Here is a 10,292-nt window from a genome sequence, read left to right on the forward strand (position 1 = left end):
GCGTCTGGCAGGTTTCTTACCTTCCTCTCCATCTCTTTCTCTCATCTCACCCACCCTCATTCACTCCCCCGCCCTCTACCTTCCTCCCTCAAATGTGTTTCACCTCTCCAACCCCTCCAACCTTGTTGTTTTTTGAATCTATCTCACTTTTTTTTTCTGCTGCTGTCTATCTAAATTTCTGCAGCTCTACAAGGCACAGCAAATGAACATTTTTTATATTTATTAAAATTTTAGGGTGATTTAAATGGGTGGGGGTGGGGGGATAATTTCCAATGGATAGAATCCTCCTGAGCTGGGTGCTTAAAATATTTAGCTATCTAGAGCGGATGTTAATGTAAGAGTCTGCAGCTTGCATTACGGGAAAGCTGCTCAATGAGTGTAATTTTCTGAGCTGGTGCACATTTTCTGTTGATGCCACAGAGACACAAGAAGGGCAGAGAGATGGTTGCAGGGAAAAGAAGGTGAGAGAAAGGAGAAAAACGGAATAGGACGATTACAAAAAAATAAGAAAAAGAGTGCAGGCAGTCTCAGGGGGAGACAAGAGACAAAGAGGGGCTTGAAGTGAGATGGAAGACCAGACAGAGACACAGCCATGGATGGAAAGAGAGGGGGATTAAGAGGAGGAAAGGAGGAAGGGAGAGGGACATAGAAAACGTTTCTGTGTTAATGGAGTTTGCCATCTTGTTGCAGCCGCTGGCTGTTGTCGTGGCGGTGGCAGACAGATGGATCATGAATACTGTCTAGACACACTGCAGCCTGATGCCTGCATCTCACTCCCTGCACCTCCTCTGCTCTCCTCTCCTCTCCTCTCTAGGTTCCTCACATCTGCTGCCAGCTGCAGTTTAGCACAACAGTGAGAAACAAGAAACCAAGTGTTGTTTTAGACATAGGTAATTTACATTTAAATCAGATCTAATAAAAATGGCATTAAAGAGCATCCAAAGTTTGCTTAGTACCTGTGCTTTTGTGGCAGCCAATTTGATTCATTAAAGTGTGTCTTATAATGCCCCAGAGCTTGCTTCCCTAGATTTAATGCATTTGTTAATAATGTTTTTAATTATGCTCGTGCATCTCCTGTACAGGCTGCTAAAGCTACTGTGAAGAGGAGTAAAGTCAACAGAAGGACAGTTAGCATCGTCTACAATGTTTTTTCATTGAAAAAAGTTCCTTTTAAAGTGAGACAGTGTAGCCTTTAAAAATAATGTCATTCTTTCAAAGGGACCTCAAAGCTCAGTTTAGTGCATTCAAAATACTAAGGCATTTTGTTGGTACGGGCTCAGTGTGGCCAGTAGCTTATAGTGGCTGATGTTAGCTCAGGGGTGGGCAATCTCAGTCCACAAGGGCCGGTGTCCCTGCAGGCTTTAGATCTCTCCTTGGGTCAACACACCTGAATCACATGATTAGTTAGCCTCTGGAGAACTTCAGGACATGTTGAGGAGCTAATTTAGCCATTTAAATCAGCTGTGTTGGTTCGAGGACACATCTAAAACCTGCAGGGACACCGGCCCTCATGAACTGAGATTGCCCACCCCTGTTTTAGCTAGTGTTAATAAAGTCATAGTCATTGAAGACTTCTGTCTCTATGCTAGTTACACAAGAGAGCAAACTACACTGACAAAATAACAAAGCAACAGTCAGACAGCTCGTGTAAGAAATGATTATTATTATTACAGCAGTAGAGTATACGTAAGGGTTGCTAGGCTCTGAGCTCACTTCTCAAAATAGTGTTCCATACAGAAATTAGAGCGTGATGACTAAAGAGTATGCTGGGATGGTGGAGGGGTTGAAACAGTAGTTTAAAGGAAGTGAGAGCAAGTTATTCAGCTTATCGCCACAACTAAATTTGGAGGGTGTGTTAGGGTATATGATGTGAGGAATGTGAGGCATGTTGGTGTGTATGACACACTGTATCTTGAGTTCCCTGCCTGAATTAGTGTCTAGGCTTTGCTTCGTACCGCTACCTCTCTTTACCTCTTAGCTATAATAGTTGAATTATAGTTAAATTCACATTAGACTAATTACTGATTCAAATTTGGCCAATGTAGGTCCGGTTCTCACTGTTTGGATTGATCAGCTTCATGCATGTGAAGGATTATCATTACCGAGTAGTTTTCAGTTCAGTCCACAGTTTCTAAGCCCAAATGCAGTGCGTCAGGTGAGAGACATGCTCGTCATTAGTTCTTGCTGTTCGCTGGGTTGTGTACCGCAACTTCATTCTACAATGTGAGACAATATCGAGTTCTACTCTACCTTTGAAAGAGAAGCTATCTGGACTGTAGTCCATGCAAGAGGTATTTTGGCTACGCAATAACAGGTTTTACTCACCACATGGACCACTTACAACATTTGGCTTCCTGCAACTTAGTCCACCTTAGTGGCCAACTTAGTGGCACCTTGACGCCCTTTTGACACCCTGGAAGAGACCAAGTAAACGGAAACGTAACAATGTTACAATGAACAATCTTGATCATGGGCCAACTTTAAATCAGGCATGGCTTTAGATTTCTACTGCTCCACTATCAGAAATGTTTAATCACACCTCATATATGCATATAGGATTCTTGTTAACATGATAACTGCAGGATTTTGTTATAATGTAACTTCCAAGTGCATTAGAAATATGAATTACTGGAAGATTAAAGGCAAAAACCGAGTTGCCTGATGTGTATGCACATCATGTCAGTCATGTGTCTCAGACTACGTGAGCATTGATGGAGATTGTGGAATACTCTGACAGCACTTCAACATCAATCCAGGCACGAAATGTGGGAATATTTTATGTAAGACTGCTGTTCATGTAACCTGCAGGCATCTGTAAAATGTAAATATCTAAGAAGCACCTTACAGCCAGTATGAACACACTCAAATGCACCTGCATTCACAGCTTTTTTTTTTTGTTACCACAGAGCCAGGATGTATTCCTAAGTGGGTGCTTTTGTTAATATATTTGCATTGATAGATATGTTTATGCATGTGTCATCATCTTAGTTATCTATAGTTATTAGTCATATGCAGTCTGGAAATGCTCTTGGGGACCCATGTGGATATTGACAGATGATTGATTTTGCTGTGGGCGGAGCCAAGAAGCTGTAGTACACAGAAATTTTGCAGCATTCCAATGAGGATTTCCCTGCAGCTCTGAGCACATCGTAAGAACATTTTCTGTAAATCTGCAAAGTACTCCTCCAGTAATTTCAGGACATTATTAGGAGTTGTTCATATTGTGATAAGCAGTAGGCACTCCCTATTTTATTATAAAACCACTCCTAAAAAGGACAGTGCAACATGTCAGGCTTAAAAAAGCTTATAGCAAATAGGATAAAAATATGAGGAAGGCACACGCAGGTTCTTTGTGTCCAGTGAACTACATTTGATGCAGATGATGTCCGCTTGGTGTTAGAGTGCCAGAGTAGTAGCACGTACACTATTAAAGTAGCATTATTACTCTAAATAGCAGGAAAAATCCTTGTGGAGGCCCAAGTGACCTTTGAAAAGTAATGGCTGTGTAAAGCACCATTTAGCCCATGAGGAACCTTAAGAGAGCTTGTGTGTTTTTAAGACTGGGTGAGCGTTGCTTGCTGCCGTTTCACTTCAGCCAGGCTTGTCTTGGCTTTCTCACCTTGTTAGGCCCTGCTGAAGTATGAGGAGGGGACAGGGAAGGAGACCAGAGGATGGTTCAGATCGATGGTCAACTCTAGCTTAGCCATTGATCCCATTCCAGTGTGAACGGCACTTCAATAGCATCTAGCAAGCCTTCAGGCTGGCTGATTGATTCCGTTTGTCGAGAATCATAACTGAGGAGGCTCATTATTGACTACTCCTCCATCCCAGACAGTCTGAGTGCCTTACACAGTGCTGTTGTCCACCACTGATAGCTTCAATACCTTTTTTTCTGATGCTTTTTTTTTTTTTGTGATACACCATTTCTGCGAAGGAGTCTCAATAAAAAAATGAAGGTCACTGCTGTGCTAAAGGTAAGTGCTTAAGCTTATAGTGGGCCGTATATGCTTTCTTATTCACTTTATTTGAGACTCTGTTAGGATTTTTTTTCATCTGTGTGTGAATCCAGTCTATTAACACTTACTTATTTATGCAGTAAGCGTGGGAAGGTGTTTGATGTTGTCTGGCTTGTATTTTTATGTCCATTTTTTTAGAAAGATTGAAAAGCGCTTCAACTTCAGCGGTAACAGGAACGATTGTCTTTGTGATAAAGGAAAACATGATCTTCAGAACACATGCTCGCTCAAAGCAGTTTACCGTTCTCTTTTTTCATTAGAGATTTACTCAGGATACCGCTTGGTGAGGAATGAACCGTGGCTAAGGATTTGGTGGCCACTCATTGCTAATGTTGAAATTTTTTCCATACTGCAAATGTCTGACATTTACATTACATTATACATTTGTGAAACTGCAATGCTCCAGTAGGCTGTCTTTCATATTTAGTTTTCTAACACCTAAAACCACTACATGAAACAGTTTTGTTATTACTATCATAACTACTACTTCAAAGCTACAAAGATTTCAGTTAACTTTCGCATTACTAAATTCACAGTAAACATAATTATCCAGTTTAGTTGTGTTTTTCTTTCCATTAACTACTGATGGAAACATCTGCTGTAGCTGCTAACAGAACCCACATGTTCACCAGTCAGTCAGTTTGTTTGTTTGTTTGCCAGTTATCGCGGGCTATAAATATAACTATAACGCTAATTGCAAAGCAGAGACAGAACAGCTGAGCTGTGTTGTCTGGGCACACACAGTAGGTGCCAAGACTTTGTTTCTGTACCATTTAAATCAAATCAAGGTTAGGCACCAGTCACAGTGGTATACAGACCTGTCGGCAACCAACTGGCAACTATGTCTCTACAGGAAAATGTGTATTCCATGACTGGTTGCGAGTGGTTGCTTGGGTTCTCTATGAAATTGATTGCCAGAGCCCCATTCACACTAGGCCGAAAGACCAGTCAGTGACCTCTCTGGTAACCACCAGTTGCTAAGCAAAAGTGTCTATTCCGTGAATGGTTGCCAGCGGATGCTGCTGGTTGCTAGTGCGGAATAGGTTGCAAAGTGATATACAGTGTTGCCTTCTACCTTCTAGTGATTGCTTTTATCACTACCTGGTTGTCATGGTTTCCAGTTACATGGAAGACAACAAACAAGACAATCAAGCAACTGAACAAGTGGCAGTGAAACTGTAAAAAATGCGATGTATACCAGAGATTTTACTTGATCAGTTATATTTTTAAATATTAACATTTGGGGGTTGGGTTTTTCCCGTTTTTTCCCAATAAGCAGAAGTTAACAACAAAATAAAAGATTATAGCTTCCCCCCCCCCCTAAAATCAATAAGGCAGGGTTGGTCCCGTCTAAGGTGGTGGTAACTCTTGTCCATTGTCATCCAGTAACTATTTTTACAAATTAAAACGTGACGCTCAGATTAGTGTGGAGCAATTTCACCAAATCTGAACTATTCAAAATCCTCATCACTGCTGGAGTTTCTCTTCAAGGCTTTTTAATGTGTAGCTTTGTGATATGGCTACCTGATAAGATTAGCTAGTTTTATGTTTTTCAATAGCAGGAATGATATCATCCTTTATACAGATGACATGTCCAGACGTCCATGTTAATTTGATGTTTTAAGCCTTGAGTGGTTTAGGCCATATTCTCTGTGACTGAAGCTGAAAGTGTTTAGCAAACCCCATTATTAGATCTGTCCCAGTGGCCATTCCCATCCCAGTGTTGGTGATCCTAGACGCGTATTATCTTGATTTCTTCTACCACCCAGCCTGCTCTTACAAGCATCTCTAAAGCATTTTTCATCCGTCTTCTTTGCTTCTTTTTTTTTCTCACCCGAGGCTCTCCAACGGTCTCTGCGCCTATTTCCTCCCTGCTTTTCATCACTTAGCCTAATCTCATGGTTGAACAGGCCTCCGGTCAGCTGTCTTCTTTCCCTTTTACGCTCTCTTTTCTATCTTCTCCCTCCCTGCTATCCTATTCCTTATTACCCCATCCCCTCTGCTTCCTACGTTTGCAATTGCATGTTCCTTTTTACCCACTTTTGACCCTAAAGCCCATGTTAGGTGACTTGCTGTGTAATTATTGTGTCAACATTGGCAGAGTCTCTCTCTGTGCAGCTGTTTTCAATGCCAGGACTTGCTCTCCACTGCGACTCAGAGGTCAATTAGGCAGCAAGTGAATGTAGCTGCGGGATGCCGCTAATTGAATGGGGCCGTTGGGTTTAAAGCATTGATTGTGGAGGGATGGTTTGTGAGCTGATCATTGCTGTGGTGACCTCCAGACCACAGACATACCTCAGAAACGTGTGTGTGTGTGTGTGTTTGAGTCTAAATTCAGATTGCTATATAAGTGGTCTTAACCTGTCTCCAGTGTCTCCGTTCTACAGGGATGACTTGTTTTGTATTGCCTCTACTGGCACTGCGTTAGACCAGAGTTATATATAGGACAGTAATTCAGTATGAATTAAGAACACACAGTCAATACAAAACAGTGCAATAATGGACAGTTAAAGACGCATGGGTTACAAGCCTTAGTGTCAGTCCCAAGCATGGACAAATGGGAGGGTTGTGTCTGGAAGGGCAAAATCGAAAACATGCGGATCCATCCACCCTAAGTGAGTAAGTAAAAGTTTATTTGTAGCTTGGCAAGTTATGCTGCAGGGAAAAAGCGTCGTCAAAAATAACACCTAAATTTCTGATGCTACGCTTCTGCGAGAGATCCAGATCACTCAGTTGCTGTTTAATGTGGGACACTGCACTGTCCAGTGCAATAATCAAAGTTTCAGTTTTATCTGGGTTTAATTGTAGGTAGTTGTTATTCAACCATTGGTTAATGTTTGTTCAGCAAACTCTTTTTAAACCAAGCTTAAAAGAGCAGTGTAGCTGAATATCGTTGGCAAAAAGATGATAAAACACATCACTAAACTGCTGTATTATGTGGCCTAAAGAAGGAATATTTATTAAAAACAAAATAAATCCCAACATGGAGCCTTGAGGGACTCCACATAGTTGCTCTGCAGATTCAGACATAATCTGGTTTAAGGACACACTAAAACCGCACATCCCAGCAAGATCCCTCAGCCTGTTTAACATTGTAGTATGATTAACTGTGTCAAAAGCTAAGGAGAGGTATTTTAAGACCAAGACTGTGTATTCTCAAGTGTTTCAGTGGAATGCATTTTGCAAAAACCAGATTGGAAACAGTCAAAGTTGTTGTGTTTTTCCAAGCAGGCGGTAAGGTGGGCAGCAACTGCCTGCTCACTTACGTCTTGACATAAAAGGGTGTTTGGAAATTGCTCTATAATTTTGATATAATGTCAGGTCCAAGTTGGGGTGTTTTGAGCTTTGGTTCCACAGTGGCTTGTTTAAAAAAGCTGGGGAACATCCCAGTCTGAAGAAAAACATTAAAAGGTTTACAACCTATGGGGCGACAGTCAAAGACTTTGATAAAAACCTTGGTGGGCATGAAGACGGCTTCATTTTATGTTATTTGCCAGGGCCACCATATCATCAAATTTCACAGGTGTAAAGGTAGACCAGGAGTAAGAATTAGATGCCTCATTAGCAGAATAAGCTAGCTTTGGGGAGTTTTTGACATTGATTTCTCTAATCTTATTGACAAAAAGCCCTTTGGAGTGCACATTTATAGGTACTGTAGCTAGAGACAACTGGTGGTTACCAGCACTGATTTTGTCAAAAAGACCTTGGGATTTCTCTTGTTCTTTGATATGAATCTAGAAAAATATTCTGATCTGGTATTTTTACTGGTTCATTTAGGTAGAGCATTAGATCTTGAAGTTAGAGCCTGGGTGCTTCAAGTTTTCTTCCATAGTCCTTCAGCTTTGCAACACATTCTCCTTAAGTTTAAAGTAGACTCATACCTTCTGTGTGATAGAACTTGATAGGTGCCACTTGATCCAAAATGGATAAGCATTCTCTGTTACAGCACTGGACAAGAGTGTTTACATGACTTTTATTAGAACGCAGAGAAATGTCAAACATGACAGCGGACCTTTCAGCAGTAGTCTCAGTTATTATGCATCGATGAGTTTTTGATTTCAGGATTGTTTGATTAGAGCTAAAGTTGAGGTCAGAAAAGACACACTTATGGTCACTCAAATGCACATCCTCCACAACCTTGGTTCCTCTCGTGTGATGCTCAATAATGTTGATGGCCACAGAAAAACAAGGTATGGTTTTTCAAATGAGTTGGTCCAAAAACATGTACTTTTGAACAAAGTTAAAATAATCAGATATAGATAAGAGTTCAGCTGCTATGTTTGATCAGAAATCATCAATATGAATGTTAAAATCCCCAAGAATGAGAACTTTCTCCAACTTAATAATATAAGATAAAAAGTCGGATAGGAGCAGCTAGCAGAGCACAGTTATGTAGGTGAATAAACTCGCCAACCCTCTGCCATGTTTCCTTGAGAAACAAAAAAAAATCTGTTTTTTCCTGTGAAAAGCTCAACTAAGTAACTAAGTAACTCAGCTAAGGAACAAAGACTGGTTGGTGATGGAGCGAATGTTCAGAAGAGCAATCCGACAGTGTAGGTTTCGCATCAGGTGGCCACAGTGGGACTGACAGCAGACCTTGTCCGTTCACAAGATTTCCAACTGTGCCGCGTGACCAACCACTGGTTTGGCAATGCAAGACCCAGGGCCATAGTGGTAAGGCTGCAATCGACAGAATCCAGAGGATTACACGAGAAGAACCAAGGCTACAGTGGCTGTGAGGGTGTATTTCCAACCACAACCTGGAGAGTAACCGGCAGTCAAAACGGTGAAGCCTCCAGGTTGGTGGATTTCCAACCTGGAGGCTCGTCTAATCTGTACCTGGATGCCAGACGCTTTTCCTTGATTTCTTTTTAGGATTTCCTCAGGTACGTTCCGTGACTACTAAAAAATATTCAGGTGAGGAAGTGAAGCACACAAATGGTGGCGGAAAAGTTTTCTTATAACTGTTGCAATCATTGAAAAGGTGTTCCGTAGACCCTTAGATGTATACACAGCAGAAGTGAGTTGCTTGGGCTGATATTATACCAGAAAATGCATAAAATACAAGAATAAATCACAGACAGGTAGCTGCCAACCTTAGCACAAGCCCCATCTTTTGCACTGTCTGTGGCAACAGCAACCAAAAAACCTTTATTCGGAATAGTGTTATAGTGTTACCATTTGCTAGTGCTGATTTTTAATCTTAATTTATATGAAGAAAGTAAAGCAAGTGTGAGTTATGTTTTGAATTTGAATTTTCTGTTTGTTTTTTTTAAATACAGACAAAATTAGGGTTAAAATACCAGACGGATACCACTAAGAGAAGTATTATTTTAAGGATATCCATTGCTGGTCAAAGCATTTGTGAAATAAATGTAATCTAATTAGCAAAAAGGCTTCAAATGCAATCTGTTATCTTTCCTTCAGATCAGAAGTAGCTAAATATAATATTAATCATGTGATGTTATCAGCTCACACGGAGGGTATGTCACTAGGCCCTGCAGTCCGTTTTGGAATTCTTTTCATTATGCGGTGTGAGCGAGCGGTCCACTCTCAAGGCTCCACAGGAGCGCCCCCTCTCAGTGACCGGCGTTCCTTTGATTGTGTTGCAGGATCCCCGAGGCAGCGGATGGTTTTGCACTGAAACATCTCACATGCGTTACTAATGAAGACAGCAAACGTTTGTCATTCTCTGTGATCAATGCTTTACTGATCAGTCTGACGTGTGTTTAGAGCTTTAGAGTGGTGACAGCTGACAGCTGATGGCTTTCAGTAGCAAATGCATTGTTGTTAATTCGCCACAGATCTCAACATAACATCTGCTAGTGTATATAACAGCGGGGGGCCTGCTGTGCTGCCAGGAGATGTTTCTGTGACACGTTTAAGATTGGCTGACTGACCTGATTTTGACCTACATGCATAAAATATATAAATATATTATATTTTTTTTTGAACTGCTACCACACCAACCATACCACCTCCCTTTATATTTTTGTACTTACAAGCCGGCACATTCTGTTCTATGTTTATTGGCAAATGTTGTGTTGCAGATCATGTTGACTCTTTGAGCCACATAAAGATGTCTTTTTTTTTTTTACCTCTCCTGCACCCTTTAATGATGAGTTTAGGTGCATCTGTATGTATCAATAAAAATGTGATTTGATGACCATCAGAACAGTTTCCGGGGTTTTTTGAGGGTAGCTGCAAAGGCAGAGAGCACCCTCACCAACTTCCACCCAGTCATTTGGTTTCATAAGCAGTCCTGAAATATGACAG

At 41.1% G+C, this 10,292-nt stretch overlaps 1 long non-coding RNA gene across 1 annotated transcript in view; it reads left to right on the forward strand.

The window, feature by feature from the left end:
* Positions 1 to 9,921, forward strand: part of LOC106456349 (uncharacterized) — a 145,376-nt gene extending 135,455 nt beyond the window's left edge. Inside the window, exon 4 of the long non-coding RNA XR_001290496.1 lies at positions 9,629 to 9,921. This is a non-coding gene — a long non-coding RNA (uncharacterized LOC106456349). The remainder of the gene's footprint in view (positions 1 to 9,628) is intronic.
* The last annotated feature ends 371 nt before the right edge of the window (positions 9,922 to 10,292 follow it).

This window comes from Pundamilia nyererei, unplaced genomic scaffold (genome assembly GCF_000239375.1).
Source record: "Pundamilia nyererei isolate P.nyererei 1_Seehausen unplaced genomic scaffold, PunNye1.0 scaffold00125, whole genome shotgun sequence".
Classification (NCBI taxonomy): Eukaryota; Metazoa; Chordata; class Actinopteri; order Cichliformes; family Cichlidae; genus Pundamilia; species Pundamilia nyererei.